Raw genomic sequence first — 16,837 nt, 5'->3', positions numbered from 1 at the left:
TATGTTTTTTCTCTAGTCAAGTAGAGACGATGATGACTCTAAATTTATGTCAATATCGAGTAGAGGTAATCATACACTTTTCACACATTGCGATTGGATGCTTATTCTCTGATTTTTTCATGTATGCTCTATTTTCTTCCTTTTTGATTGCAGTGTTTTGTTATTAATGATCGTAGGTGTTTGCCCTTCAAGTTGTGGTGTGTTGATGATCACCTTTCTTCCAACAATGCGTGCTATATTTGTTGGTGAAGTAGTCTTTAGGGAGACGACTTTTGCCAGAATCAGAACCCTTTTCAGGGTCGATGTAATCTTTACACTTGATGACGAAGATATTCCTTTGCTTAGTAGATTCTTCTTTTTGGAGGGAGTTGTTTATACGTCCTTCAAAAGATAGCCCCTTAATTTTTTGGCAATGTATGTAACCCTTCCACGTTGGGGCCGTGCTCACTAGGACCCTTGTTTTCACATACCAGTAGGGCCCTTGTTTTCACATTACTTCCCCTTGGGAGAAAAGTTTTCATCTTGAAAACAAAGTTGGGAATATCTTTTTAAGAGCATCAATGTTTTTCTCAAGTGGTTCTTTAAGCCAATTGACTTGTACTTGACAATGAGCATGACGCTATGATTCATCTTGATCAACCAAAACAGTTTGATTGACGACATTGTCTTCTTGATGTAAGCATTGTCATAAATGACTTACAGGAAATACCAATTAGTCGCAAGAAATTGATGTAAGAGCTTGTTTGTAGGTCATTTCTCCTACTTGCTTGAGTATTTGCTTGTCTTGGAGATAACTTAGGTGTGGGTCCAATTTTCGAACTTTTTGAATGTTTTGGAACCTTCAAGAAGCCCTCTTCACCTTCGTTGAAGTATCTTGACAAAAAATCAAGGTACTTATAACCATCTCAAGCACAAACATTGTCCTGTAGATCATGGAGAGAGAGAGAGAGAGAGAGAGAGGGAGAGAAGGGAGTCAAAAGTTAAAATCCTAGCATCACATATCACTGCTAAGGTGTTGGCAACCATAATTATTGATAGACCTATGCATCTACCAACATAGGATACCTCGAGTGTGGCTAAAGCTCCCTAAACCAGCCATTTTTGATAGGCCTTCTTTACCCACCAACTTATAACGAACTTACTACTACTAAAAAACCCACCACTTTTATTCATGGACACCCAAAAAATATAAATAAAACATATTCACAAGAAAAACACATCTCTATGGCCTTTGCCCTTTGGGCATGCCAAAAGGTAGGTGTCATGTAACATCATCACTGAATGAAAGGTGTTACCCAATACAGATTACGTAGTTTTTTTGCTTAATCAGCAAATATAAATGGGTACAGTTAGTTTGGGCTCCTCTTGCTCCTCTTCAACATAGATGCTATGTAAAGGGATGCGCATGTATCAATGCTTTGTTTGAGTCTGAGATTGCTGATAAATACAGAGTCGATGTTGTGACTTCCATCTTCATGTTCTATTTTTCTGCGTTTGTTGTGCAGTAGTATATTTATTTGAAGAGGGTACCCAGTCCCGTATCACGCTGTTATGAGTGTATACTTTGGCGACCACGATGTGCACAATATAGTGATGCATGCACACACGCTCACAAGGACTAGTGGATGAGTTTTCAGATGTGATCTCAATTGGACGTGTGCTTAAATGTATTAATTATGATGAGTTCTTGTTCCCAAAGAAACATGTTCTAGGCCACCCACATCTCCACACGTTGTGGTTCAAAGTCAGCGACGTAGCAGGTCCTGTCTTGCATTGAAACGTGGGAAATAGTTTACACCCGAGTCTTATCTAGTTCCGTCGCCACGATTGTGGTTGATCGTAGCCTGTTTCCGACTCCCCTTCCTCTTCCACCTTCAACACTTCTATTTGGAGGAATTGTTGAATCAGCATGCACAGTTTGACAAACGCATGCAGTAAATCAACATGGGGTGGTGGACCCTGTTATGAAGGAAACAACTTTTAAACCATGTTGGGTGGGAAAGCTTCAAAGTGGCTAGCAGAGTATGCAATAAACGCTTTTCACACTCATGACACAGTGAAAATATTGTTTCTCTTCCTGAAGTGAGCAAAGGTAAGAAGGCTTGAACAAAAAAAGGGTGCAGTGGAAGAATATATTGCCTGTTTTCGAACATTGTTGCAGAGATTGGCAGGAAGAGAGTGTCTCATGATCCCTAAATGAGTTATTTGAGGGGATTGAATACTAGTATTAGTGTAAAAGCTTTGGCAATCATTGAAAAAACCACAAATGCAATTGGATGATGTAATCAGACAAGCTATCAGACCTAGAGAATCTTTGGATGGTAATGGGGAATGTCCTTTTGAGGACGAAAGGAAATTAAGATAGATACATCAAAGAAGTTGAAGCAAAGTGACAGTAGTTCGAATGTACTGACACTTCATCGGAGGAGTCAAATAAGGAGAAAGATAAAACAATTAGTTTCGAGGCGGTGCATAAGTCTTCCAAAAAATGGAAGATATGGATGATGGACAAGGAAAAACAAGTCAATAGAAGTGTGGTATACACAATGTCGGAATTCAAATCATTTGATGGTTAAATGTGCATTAAATCAGAAATGGTGTTTTCTGTGTTAGATGGACATATATAATACTAGTGAATGTTTTTACAATATGCGGACTCAAAGAGCAAAAACCCCACTTAAAAAATTCAGGAGGCAGATTCATCACTGAATATGGCTTAAGCAACTAATAATATGGGATACTATCAAGCAGTACGGGGTCGTGAGCGCGATCGGGGTGTTGTGTAAAGACTCCGTGATAGAATCAAATATAACCTTTCCTGTATTGAGGAAGCTCATTAGTGTCCTTAGTGTGATAAAGCCAAATGAGTATGATTAGGAGAAGGCAAAAAGGAAAGCGAAAAAACAACCCATTGATAAACGGTGAATTGATAGAAAACTTTGGAATGGTTTTGGCTGATGCTGATTTGAATTTGGTCACTCAATCTGGTAAGAAAATGGATCCTACAGAAGCAGTGAAACATTGTCTAAATCAGCAAGAACAGGAACAAGTATGGAAGGAAGTGCTGAGTGGGGATCGATGGAAAAATTGCAAACTCCGTTGTTACGCGTAGGAAGAAATTGATGATAAGTTAAAGATTCCTCCGTCACTGGGTGAGAAAGTACAAGTGTTAAGAGGTTAGTAGCCAATACATAGAGTCACTCGAGGAGGAATGGAGTAGTTTGCGGAAGGCGCGCATTCAAGTTCCGTTCGGCAAGATGTTGAGGGTAGTCCCTCAATTTCCTGTTACATTGATGTCTGTGATCAAAGTGGACAATTCAACGGTATGTTGTGTAAATACCGATGACAAACCTGTGGAAGCAATTTTGACATCCAATCCACAAACTTTGGAAATTGCTCTTAAGTATGGAGATAGATTGATCTATCATGTATTGATTGATGGAGGTGCAAGGGTCAATATTGCTCCCCTGCTACACATGTGAGTAACTCGGATGGATGCAATGGAAACTAGCTCCATTCCTTGTGTGGATGACGGATCAAAGTAAATTCTTCCATTACGAATGTTGAAAGGGATTGTGATAGATGTTTTTAGAATATCTCTGGTCTTCTCATTTGTGGTCCTAAATTTCGATTAGTTCTCTCGGGAGGACTACAATCTTTTGTTTTGAAGATCGAGGTTACGACAAGCCAAAGTGGGCCATAATTGAGAAACTTATCAGATGCAGTTCAGCATGATCGAAAGTGCTACCATATACATGTGGTAGTGATGTGTGTGAACACACTATGTCATTCAATCTAATATCTAACCAACCCAAATGATTTTCTCATATTAAACTGATAATTTAATGTGGGATAATAAACGGGAACAAGGGTTAGAATATAGACATGTGCTTACGGATCTATCTCAACATGGGGCCAATGGTAAAGGGGCCCAAATGAGAGATGGTCTGTCAAAGAGCAAGGTTAACTAATGGAGCTTAAAAGACCTTAAGGTTAGCTTCATGAAAGACCTCCAATGGTTAGTGTTAAAAGTCCTTTGACCTTAGGCAAGCTAAGGCTAAGCTTGAGGTAGGAACCCGGTCTAAACTTACCTTTGACCTTAGGCAAGCTAGGGCGGAGCTTGAGGTGGGAACCCGACCTAAACTTGCCTTTGACCTTAAGCTAGCTAGGGATGAGCTTGATGTGGAAACTCCACCTAAGGTGCTTGTCATGCTTGATGACTAAGATACTTGAGGTACTTGTCATACTTAATGAGGAAGGTGCTTGAGAAGCTTCCTATGCATGGGGGGTAAGGTGCTTGAATAAAAAAGAGACGCTACAAACTTAATGAGGAAGTTGCTTGAAAAGCTTCCTATACATGGGGGATAAGGTGCGTGAGTCAAAAAGAGACCCTACAAACTTAATGAGGAAGTTGCTCGAGAAGCTTCCTATGCATGAAAGTCCCAAAGTTAGGGGAATCTTTTACCTAACCTTCCACTCACCCAAAGGGCATCCCTTTTCTTAAAGGGCACATGAGACACATGTCAGACTCTCACTAAGCTTAACCACATGGTGTGCTTGAATGCTATTGGTTGGGCTAAAGAGGGGTCCAATGAGCTTCTAGTTCCATCCAACAAATATCTAGATATTTTCAAGCTCTCTCTCTCTCTCTCTCTCTCTCTAAGGGATAAGGAGGACACTTGTCAAAAGACTACCCATGTACTTGACTGCATGTTGCATGCGATTGGCTAAGGGGAGAAGGGTCCAATGAGCTTGCAGCATGTGGAAAAGTTGCAACTTGCCCTAAGCAAGCAAGGGGGGTGCTAGGGGGATATACACCACACACACACACACACACACACACTCATTTTGTAGAGTCATTCTCACTTGGTGAAAGTTGAGGAACTCCACCTCCTTCTCCAAGCTTGTGAGGAGTGAGAGCCTACACCAACACTCATGGCTATGGAATGCAAATCCAACCAAGAGCCATGCTTCAATGCTTAAGATTGCCATCTTCTCCATCTTCATTACTATACTATTATGTATGCTAGCAAGAAGAGTGATGATAAGTGAGGAACTATTCCTTTCTCCTATGGAATGTTTCTTCTTCCTCTTCCCTACCCTCATTCCCCGCTAACTCTCTCCACCTTTGAAGGTGTTTGAGGCCTTGGGACTGAGGCTTGGGATAGTTAATGCTTTCCACAAAGTTTATGCTATGCTTATGATGCATGAAGATTTCCATCTTCATTGCATCACCTAGGTCACAAGGAACACAAAGATTGTATTGTACCAAGTCTCTCTTGATGGGAGAAACTATAATACAAATGCCTATTGGAGGGGGGACCAGCTCCGTATGAATCCAGTCCTCAACTATTGTCATGTTCTCTAAACTCTCTCTCTTGCAAAAGTATTGTTCATGCCAAGTTAGCTAAGTACCATGTTTATGTTGCTACCATCAATTAAGTTCACCCGCTATGCTCACAAAGTAATCTCACAAAAGTGCTTCATCTAATTTCCTAATTCCGCTACTCTCAAAATTCATAGGTCATTTCCATTACATTGGTACCAGAGCATTCGGTTTCTCTTTTCTTGCTTAAGAAGAGAGGTCCTTAAGTAGCCTATTAATGGTTGTTTTTGTTAATTATATTAGGGTAAGTGGGATTGGGATCTATTATCGGTTTTGTTGAGCTCACTATGTGGGATATGGTGCACATCTCGGGAGCTTTGGTCTTAATAATGGAGTCTTTTTAGACTTGCCTACGGCTTTACCATTATTGAGCCATAAGAAGTCCTAAAGGAGCTATCCCTCGGCAACTTCGCTATGTTAGACTCACTCCACTACTCTCTATAATTAACCAATTTGAGCCGTGGGTGTAGATACTTAAGTGCCTATTTTCAAAGGCTAAGAGGAGTAGCAACTAAGGTTTTGAATTGCCAAAGCATACACTAAGTAAACACATAAGTTTGATTAGCATGGCTGCCCAAGAGAGTAGAATGAACATTCATAACTTTGATTTTGCACATGAAGGTGCCAATGATGATGCCCCCATGCTTGTTAATTATCTTGTCACTAGGTTGCAGCAAGCTATGGGCAACCCCCTCTTTGCAAGCCGACGTTACTCAAAGACTTCGTGCTTATGGGATTTCCTTTCCTCTCCAAGAGGAGAGAGAGCTTACAAGGCCTCTTGATGAGACCCCCAAAAGAAGACTCTCTTCCATACAAGAGGAGGAATCCAAAGATCAAGAAATCAATGAATCCCTAAATTCCTCCGAAGATGTGGCTCCATGAAGAAGGTGGACTAAACGATCGCCAACTCCTCCCAAGAGGAAACGGTTAACCCATAGTCCTTCTCCTCGTCACTCCAAAAGGGAAGAGAGGAAACCAAGGAAGAAAAGGGCAAGAAAGAGGTCACCCTCTTCTCCTTCTTCTTCACCTTCCTCCTCTAGCGATGAAAGCTATGGCTATTCTCTAGAGAATATAAGAGGGGAGGACACCGCAAATCTTACTTTGCATGGTGAAGGTCACAAAAGCTCAAGAAGTTAAAAGAGGGAGGAAAGAGCATCTTTTTCTCACCTATGATGACACCTTTGGTGCTACCGACAAAGTATTGGCCTTCCCATCCAACAATTTGCTGTGGCCTTTGGAGACCAGGGCTTCACGGAGTCCTCCAAGCAACGCCATGTAGATATGCACTTCCAAAACTCGGCTCGTCAATGGTGGGCTAGCCTTCATGGCAATGGCGAAGCCCCAAAGACATGGAAAACTCTACGAGTTTCCATCATGAAGCAATTCCTTGCAAGCGATGCAAAGGACAAAGTGCTCATCGAATGGCAGAGTTTCAGGCTTCTCTCTCATGAGTCTATCCACAAATATGTGGACAAGTTTTTGGATTTACATCTCAAGGCTACTGTCTTTCAAAAGATAGCCTTTGCTGAGCAAAAGCAACAATTTTGTGCAGGATTATGGCTGAGTATGTCAGCTCTCAACGGCCTGGTTCTATCAGCAAAGTAATCCACCATACCATGGTTGCTTCACGTGTCAATTTCCAACAAGGGGTTAGACAGAATGTAGAGCCCATGGAAAATAAAGACAAAAGTGATGCAAAGAGAAAAATTAATGCCCAAAATTTTTCCCAAGGCCATTCCAACAACAACAACAACAATCGGTCAAAGGAGAAAGGAGTTTACAAAGGTAAAAATAAACTCTCTCCTGAAGAGCTTGAAACTTTTCGCAAGGATCACAAATGTTTTGAGTGTGGTGAGCAAGGACATGGTTATCGTTCTTGCCCCAAAAGAAATGCTCGCAATGAGCCTCCTAGAGCTTCCACTATCGAAGCTCCAAAAGAGGATGCTCATTGTAAAGGATCACCTCTCTCTTATGCTTGGGGAAAGGTAAGGGAGCATGATGCCTTCATCTTGTTTGACCTTGGTTCTACTCACAACTTCATATCAATGGAGTTGGCCACCAAGTTGGGCATTCAAGATTTTGAGATGGGAGATGCTGTAACTGCCGATGCCGCTTTCAAGGGATAGCAAGCCTCCGTTACTCCCTTGATTGGGAAGTTGAGGCGTCATGTCCAAAGCTATGTCGACAAAGAAGACTCAACATGAGGCTATCCTAGGGGTACCATGGTTCAACCGCATGGCTGCCAACATGAGGTTCCCTGAAAGGAGAATTTACTTCACCTACAGGGGAAAGAATATATATATAGATGCTAATGAGTCTGGTCATACTATACCACTTGTAAATCCTCTTGCCCTTGATAAATCAATGAAAAGCTCAGTTTCTGTGTACATGATTTTTGTCAAAGAAACCCTAAAAGGTCCTAATGATTCATCAAAGGTGAATGGTAGGAATCAAGAAGAGTTAGACTTGTCTAACTTTCTAAAAGGATTCCAAGATGTGTTCATCGATGATATCCCTATGGACTTACCTCCAAACCGAGGGGATGATGACCATCGAAGAGAGCTCCTATCAGAAAGCTCACTGCCTAACAAACCTCCCTATCTAGTTTCACAAGCTCAACAAGAGGAGATCATGAGGCAATCAAGTACAAGAATTGGTAGACAAAGGGATGGTGAGGCCTAGCTCCTCTCCCATTTTTTTTCAAGTGCTTTTAGTGCAAAAGAAAGATGGTACATACCGCATGTGTGTGGACTATCGTGCACTAAACCATATCACTATCAAAAACAGATTTCCCATACCTCGGGTAGAAGATCTGTTTGATAAGCTACAAGGCTCTACCTACTTCAGTAGGATTGACCTTAAAAGTGGCTACCATCAAATAAGGATAGTGAATGAAGATATCCTAAAGACCGTGTTTCGTACAACATTTGGCCTTTATGAATATTTAGTCATGCCTTTTGGCTTGACTAATGCACCAGCTACATTCAATCGATTAGTGGAGAAATTTTTTAGACCCTTCTGCAAATTAACTGGAGTGTTCTTTGATGATATCATCATCTACTCCAATTCCTTGGAGGAACACAAGCAACATCTCCAAGTGACTTTTTAAGCATTAAGGGAGAATAAGCTTTTTCTCAATCAAAAGAAAAGCGAATTTTTCCTTCAAGAGGTTCAGTACTTAGGTCACATTATCTCTCTAGACGGCATCTGTATGGATCCATCAAAGTTGGAGGTAATAAAAGCATGGCCTAATCCAAGGAATCTACATGAGCTAAGAAGCTTTATTGGTATGTGTGCATACTATAGACGCTTCATAGCAAAATTCTGTCAAATAGCAGGACCATTACATGACTTAACAAAGAAAAACGTTAAGTATTCATGGACTGCTAAGGAGCAAAGTGCTTTTGACAAGCTCAAAGAGAAGCTTACCACCCAACCAGTCCTTATGCTTCTGGATCTCTCAAAGCCATTTGAGGTCCAATGTGATGCTTGTGGTGATTGCCTTGGAGCAGTCTTGCTTCATAAATGGCATGCCATAGCATATAAGAGCCGAAGGCTCAACACAGATGAACAGGTCTTAGACATTTATGAGAAAGAGTTGTTAGCTGTTCTACATGCCCTAGACACGTGGAAGTGTTGGGATTAAAGCCCAAGTGGCCTCTTATGCGGATATGGCCGGCCGGCCGCCTAACTCACTTACCTCTAACTCTTTGTATATACTAACTTATACTTTGTGAATACTAAGGAATTGGGAGATAACCGTTCTAACAGTTCTCTGCGTACTGTACTGTGTAAGCTCACTGTGTGTGTGTGTGTGTGTGTGTGAGAGTCGACCCACGCTCCGCTCCGCGACTTCAATTGGTATCAGAGCCTTGGTTCAGTGCGGATTTGCGCAATCGCGGGCGCGCGCACTTTTCCGGCAGATTCTGGATCCGGAGTTCGAAAATTCACACTCGGCGTTCCGGGAGCGTTTTCATCAGGCGACCTGGGGTTTTACCCCCCTTTCGAAGCCGTTTATGCCCTCAGAATTTCGTTCTGAGCACTACAGCAGAAGATAGATTTCAGCCGCAAAGAAATCCGTCTTGTGTAGATTGGCAAGCAGGAGGTGGTCGACATCAATATCGACATCGACATACATCACTTATTCGTCTTCAGAGCATCATCTATAGACCAGGTACACATATATATCATCTGATATATATATTGCAGTCTGCATTGCTACTTCTTGTGCTTGCCAGGTTCCAGGGGAGGTGTGGCCATACGACGGCTTGACACCACTGGCATGTATTGCAGATTGATGTACTGTGATTGTGGGTCTGCTAGTTGTGAGTCACACTAGCAGACAGACCGCCGCAGCGGTCATAGGACAGTGATTGGTCTATTATAGGATGTATGCTAGTTCTGGGCAGTTTGCTGAGCCATCTGAGAGGGTCGTGTGTGAGGTTTTTTGAAGCCAAGCACTGGGGGCTGGGTTACCCAGTGTGAGGTGGATTAGGTTGCTGGAGTTCCCCTCTACACGCATCCTCTTCGGCGACTTTTATCCCTTAGGATGTATGACTTTGTGTAGACACTGGATTGCATCTTATGCGTCAGGCCGTTGAGGCATTGCTCAGGGTTCAGTCTTGAGACAGATACAGGTTCTGTCATCGCCCAGAGAGGAGACAGTGTATGCTTACAGGATTTGTCACTGGTCAGCTATTTATGATTGTTTTTTGAGCTATCTTTTGGTTCCCAGAGCTCAGTTTACAGGGGAGACTCTGTCAAAAATTTTCAAAATACTGACAGTTCCTGAGGAGAGGTGTTCAGCTTGTTGATTACAGCTTGTTTACTGTGTACAGAGGCCAGTTTACAGGGGAAACTCTGCCGGATTTTTCTCAGGAGTAAACAGTTTGGCAGATATGGCATCTTCTCAAAGTGAGACTCTTTACAACATAAAGAAGCTGGATGGCACAAACTTTCCATTCTGGAAGAAGCAGATTTGGCAGGTTTTGGTGCAGAAAAAACAAGTGAAGCCACTGAAGCTCAAAGGGGAGAGACCAGAATTTATGGCTGAAGATGAGTGGGAAGAGCTTGACGAGTTAGCTTGTTCCACAATCATGCTGACACTGGCAGAAAATGTTTACTTCAACATAGCAGAAGAGACTACAGCGTATGGCGTATGGCAAAAGCTATGTGATATGCACGAGAAACAAAGTGCTGCTTCTCAGATTTACTGGCTCAAGAAATTGGTGGATTTGAAGATGAAGGAAGGGACAGCCATGTCAAATCATCTGAATGAATTTCACTCAATTTTCAGCCAGTTAACAGCACAGGAGATAGTCTTTCCAGATTCAGTGAAGGCTATGTTTCTCTTAATCACTTTGCCAGACAGTTGGGATACTTTTCGTACAGCGTTAAGTAATTCTGTCGTGCCAGAAGGTCTTACGAGTGCCAATGTAGAAGGCAGCTTGCTCACAGAGGAAGTGAACAGGAAGAACATTGACAAAGGCAAAGGCAATAGTGCTTTGGTCGTTCGAGGGAGACAACAGTTTAAAGAGAAGAAGGGTAAGAAGGCACAAAACCCAAGTAAGTCTCGTGATTCGAAGTCAAAGGATGACATAGAATGCTACCATTGTGGCAAGAAGGGTCACATGAAGCGAGACTGTACGAAGTGGAAACAAGAAAAAGGAAAAACAAAGAGTTCTGAGCAAGATGAAAAGAAGAGTTCAGTGAAGATTGAAGAGGTGAATGTCACAGGATCTGGTTCAGACAGTGATTCTGGTATAGCAGCTGGTGACATCTTCCTTACAAGCAATCTTGATTCTGTTTTCTTGACTGCAGAGGATGGACATGCTATGAGTGATTGGATTATCGACTCAGAGGCATCTTTACATGTTTCTCCGCACAAAGAGTGGTTTACATCATATGTGGCTACTAAAGATTATGTCAGACTTGGCAATGAGCAAGTTTGTGACATACTTGGAGTGGGAGATGTGCAGTTGAAGTTTCAGAATGGCTCTTCTTTATGGCTCAAGAATGTCAGACATGTTCCAGCAATCCGAAAGAGCTTGATTAGTACAGGGAAGTTGGATGATGCGGGTTATGTGACAGTTTTTGGGAACAGCGCTTGGAAGATCTCCAAAGGTTCGATGACTGTAGCACATGGCAGCAAGTCAGGAACTCTGTACACTTTACATGTTTCAGAGGTTAAAAACCATGTAATTAATGTGATTGAGCAGCCAAGTGTGTCACTGTGGCATCGTAGGTTGGGACATATGTCAAAAAGAGGAATGGAAATACTTTCTCATTATGGTTATTTGCCTGGCTTTTCATTTCAAGATTTCGAGTTTTGTGAGCATTGTGTTTATGGTAAGCAAACACAGGAACCGCACAGATCAAAGAGGAATCGTAGGGACGAACGGTTAGCTCTTGTACACAGTGATCTATGCGGACCAATGCCTAGTTTGTCACTAGGGGGAGCAGCGTACTTTTGTACATTCATAGATGACTATTCTCGCAAAGTATGGGTTTACTTCTTGAAGCACAAGGATGAGGTGCTCAAGGTCTTTAAGACATTCTTGCAGCTGGTGGAGAATCAGAGTGGTCAGAAGCTGAAGTGCTTGAGAACTGACAATGGTGGAGAGTACGTTTCCAAAGCTTTTCAAGACTTTTGTGAAGCAAAAGGGATTAAGCGGGAACTTACTGCACCATATAATCCTTCACAGAATGGGGTTGCAGAACGTATGAATAGGACCATACAAGAGAAGGTCAGAAGCATGTTGTCAAATGCTGAGTTGCCTGATGGATTTTGGGCGGAAGCAGTGGCTACAGCAGTCCATTTGATCAACAGGTCTCCTAGTAGGGTTCTGGATAAGAGTGCAGTGGCCGAGATGCTATGGACAGGCAAGGCACCTTCGTATAAGCATCTCAGAGTCTTTGGTTGTGAAGCTTATAGCCATATTCCTAAGGAGTTCAGAAATAAGTTAGAACCAAAGAGCAAGAAGTGTATATTTCTTGGCTACGGAGAATCGGGCGAGATGGGTTACCGGCTTTGGGATCCTGAGTCCAGAAAGCTTATTCGTAGCAATGATGTGCATTTCAATGAAGCCAAGTTTCACACTAAGCCAGAGAAGACAGAGGAGATCAGAAGAGTTGTCTTCAGGGAAGATGGACCTAGTGCTAGCACATCAAGACAGCATGGTCAGGCTCAGGAACAGCCTATAGTGGCTAGAGAGGCAGAATCAGTTGTGGTGAGACGTTCTGAGCGTGTCTCCAAACCACCTGATCGTTATGCCCCATCTCTAAATTATGTCATGCTCACAGATTGCGGAGAACCATCTTGTTACAAGGAAGCATTACAAGTGGTTGACTCGAAAAAATGGCAGTTGGCCATGCAGTCAGAGATGACAGCTCTGCATAAAAACCAGACATGGAAGTTGGTTAAATTACCACAGGGCAAAAAGGCTCTACCTTGTAAATGGGTTTACAGGTATAAGATCACCGCTCATGATAGTCAGCCAAAGTACAAAGCAAGGCTTGTTGCCAAGGGCTTTAAGCAAGAACAAGGCATTGACTTTGATGAAGTCTTCTCTCCAGTGGTCAAGATGACTACATTGAGATGCTTTCTTGCATTGGTTGCTATATTGGATTTGGTGTTGCACCAAATGGATGTCAAGACAGCGTTCTTGCATGGTGATTTAGATGTGGAAATTTACATGCAGCAGCCAGAAGGGTTTGTTGAGAAAGGCATGGAACATTTGGTATGCCAGTTGTTAAAGAGTCTTTATGGCTTAAAACAATCACTGAGGGCATGGTACCATAAGTTCCACCAGTTTATGCTTTCTCAAGGCTACAAACGTAGTGAGTTCGATCACTGTCTATATACAAAGAAGGCTAAGGATGGAAGTTGGCCGATCCTTATTTTGTATGTGGATGACATGTTGATTGCTGGCAAACACTTGGAAGAAATTTCATCTTTGAAGTCAAAGATGGCAAAATCGTTTGACATGAAAGACATGGGTGAGGCAAGTCATATACTTGGTATGCGCATTGAGAGAGACAGATCAAAGAAGTTGATTTGGTTATCTCAAACAGAGTATATTGACAAGGTTTTGCAACGTTTCAATATGGAGAAGGGAAAGGCATTGAGTGTTCCATTGCCACCATATGTGAAACTTAGCAAACAAGATTGTCCTGTGTCTGAGGAAGAAAAGGCTGAAATGGATAAGATTCCATATGCGTCTGCAGTGGGTAGTTTGATGTATGCAATGATTGCTACACGTCCGGATATTGCATTTGCAGTGGGAGTGGTTAGCAGATATATGTCAAATCCCGGCAAGAAACATTGGGAGGCAGTGAAAGGTATCATGAGATACTTAAAACATACAAAGAGTATGCGCATATGCTATGGTAGTCAGGATTTGAGTGTCAGAGGATACACTGACTCAGATTATGCAGGAGACTTGGATAAGAGGAGATCTACATCAGGCTATGTCTTTACATTGGCTGGAGGTGCCATATCATGGTGATCTCGATTACAACATTGTGTTACGCAGTCTACTACAGAAGCTGAGTATGTTGCAGCAAATGAGGCATGCAAAGAAGCTATTTGGCTTGGTAGATTGGTTGCAGACTTGGGAATCAAAGTAGATATGCCAGAGTTATATTGTGATAGTCAAAGTGCTATACAATTGGCAAAGAATCCAGTGTTCCATTCGAAGACTAAGCATATTGATGTCAAATATCACTTCATTAGGGAAGTACTTGAAGACAAGCAGATACAACTGCTGAAGATCCACACCAAGGACAATCCTGCTGATCTACTCACAAAGGGACTTCCAGGAGAGGGCTTTGTGCATTGTCGTGAGTTATTGGGCATTGGATAGATGGCAGCCATGTAAATCTTTGTACATTTATGTTCATAGATTTACAGTTACTTAAAGTGCCACATTGGACTTTAAGTGGGAGGTTGTTGGGATTAAAGCCCAAGTGGCCTCTTATGCGGATATGGCCGGCCGCCCGCCTAACTCACTTACCTCTAACTCTTTGTATATACTTTGTGAATACTAAGGAATTGGGAAATAACCCTTCTAACAGTTCTCTGCGTACTGTACTGTGTAAGCTCACTGTGTGTGTGTGTGTGTGTGAGAGAGAGTCGACCCACGCTCCGCTCCGCGACTTCAGGAAGCACTATCTATTGGGGACTCCATTCATTTTACGAACAAAACATCAAAGACTCAAGTACTTCATGACGCAAACAAAGCTTTCCGACAAACAAATAAGGTGGGAAAATTTTATTTCGCAATTTAATTTCCACATTGCTGGTAAGCACAATCAAGTGGCTGATTCACTTTCACGATGACCAAAATGCTGTGTCAATAGCAACTCACAATGATCTATCTTCTATGATAGATGAGTATGCTATTGACCCTGACTTTAAAGACATAATGTTGGCCCTTTCTTTGGGGAAGAAAGAGGAACCATTCACCTTGCAGGATGGTTATCTTCTCCATGGCAATAGGCTATGTGTTACCCACTCCCTTCGTGAGAAAGTCATGTATGAATCCCATGCTCCTCCCTATGCGGGGCATAGAGGCATTCAACCTACTCTTCAAGGAGTAGAGACGTACTTTTATTGGCCTACCATGAAAGTGGACATACAAGAGTATGTTTCAAAATGTGTGGTATGCCAAAAGACCAAGTATGATAGAGGGAAGCAACCTGGATTACTCCAGCCATTTCCAATTCCTAATTCATCATGGGAGAGTATATCCATGGATTTTATCTTTGGATTACCCAAGTCTATCCATGGGAATATGGGAATATGGACAATAGTCGACAGGTTTAGCAAGCAAGCACACTTTATCCCTGTCAAGAAGACTATTAAGGCACTCCAAATGGCAGCTCTCTTCATATCACAGATTTTCAAACACCATGGATTGCCAACATCCATCGTGTCAGATAGAGATCTTAGAATGATCAGTAATTTTTGGAAAGGTCTCTTCAAAAATCTAGGTACAAGATTGAATTTCTCTTCGGCCTATCACCCACAAATGGATGGCCAAAGTGAGATAGCTAATCTTACAATTCTCGATCTACTAAAGACCTATGTTACAAAAGTAGATCAACGCTCACAATGAGAAAAGTACTTACCTCTTGTAGAGTATGCGTATAATAATACTATCTATACTTCTACGGGAAAAGCACCTTTTGAAATCATAGAGGGAAGACCTAAAAATCCCTTGCTACTTAAAGTACATGGGAAGATCTTCGCTGTATAGCCGTGACCTGCAAGCATCTTTTCAAAAGATTAAGGAGGCTATATCCATCTCCAACTAAGGTAAAATGATGACAAGCACATAAGGGCCTTAACGTTCAAAGAAAATGATTGGGTCTTACTTAAGTTTCCTAAGGATCGATTGAGCAAACGACGGGCAAAAATCCTATGGGCCATCAAAAGTATTATGCTAAACTAGCAAAAAGATACTATGGTCCTTTTCAAATTTTGAAGCCAATCAATGAGGTGGCTTATCAACTCAAGTTGCCTAACCATTGGCTCATACACAATGCTTTTCATGTGAGCCTAATTAAGCCCTACAAAGGAGAGCCTCCAAATGAACCAATTATTAAGACCCTTTCGAAGTCGAAGACCAAGAAGAGGTGCTACAACCCAAAGCTATCCTTCGGCATGAAGACAAGGTACTATGACATGGTAAGATTATCTGACGGTATCTTATTAAGTTCAAAAATTATCCTTTTGAAGATGCTAGATGGATGCAAGGAATCCAGCTTAAGGATAGTATGAACCTTGTCAACACTTACAATGCTACATTGGAGTAAGCAAATGTACATGTTTCTTTTAACACTACAAGAGGTTGTGTGCTCTTGTGACGCTGTTAGCGACGGAAATACACTGGGTTTTTATAACCCCCGGCGTCGCTAAAACCGTCGCTACGAGAGCGTCGCTATAGGCGTCGCTATATAGCGACGCTCATAGAGACGCTCATAGCGACGCATATAGCAACGTTTACACAGAAGACTATAGCGACGCTACAGAGCCATAAATAGCGACGCTTATAGCGACGCCCGAGAGAATTTTTTTTTGGTGGCAGGGCATTGAATGCCCTGCCACCCATCAACCATATTGTACTTGATTCACTTTTTAAAAAAAGTGCAAGGGTAGATAATAGACCCAAAATAGTCACCCACAAGACGCATTGTTTGCAAAATTGACAATTGTACACATCATAGGCAAAATGAATTGATTGGCAAATGTAATAATGACAATTGTACAACATCATAGGCATAAAGAATTGATTGGCAAAAGGAACTGCGGTGACAAATGTAATAATATACATGGTTCAAAAAGACGTATAAAATCCGTCTCATGATACATAAGCTATGAGAAACCCTAAACTAATGCTATCTAGCTACGGTTAAACTGACGTTGTCTAGTCAGACGTCTCATCGCGT

The sequence above is a fragment of the Adiantum capillus-veneris genome, chromosome 25 (genome assembly GCF_014529385.1).
Source record: "Adiantum capillus-veneris isolate H3 chromosome 25, ASM1452938v2, whole genome shotgun sequence".
Lineage (NCBI taxonomy): Eukaryota > Viridiplantae > Streptophyta > Polypodiopsida > Polypodiales > Pteridaceae > Adiantum > Adiantum capillus-veneris.
This window is presented reverse-complemented; position numbering follows the sequence as displayed.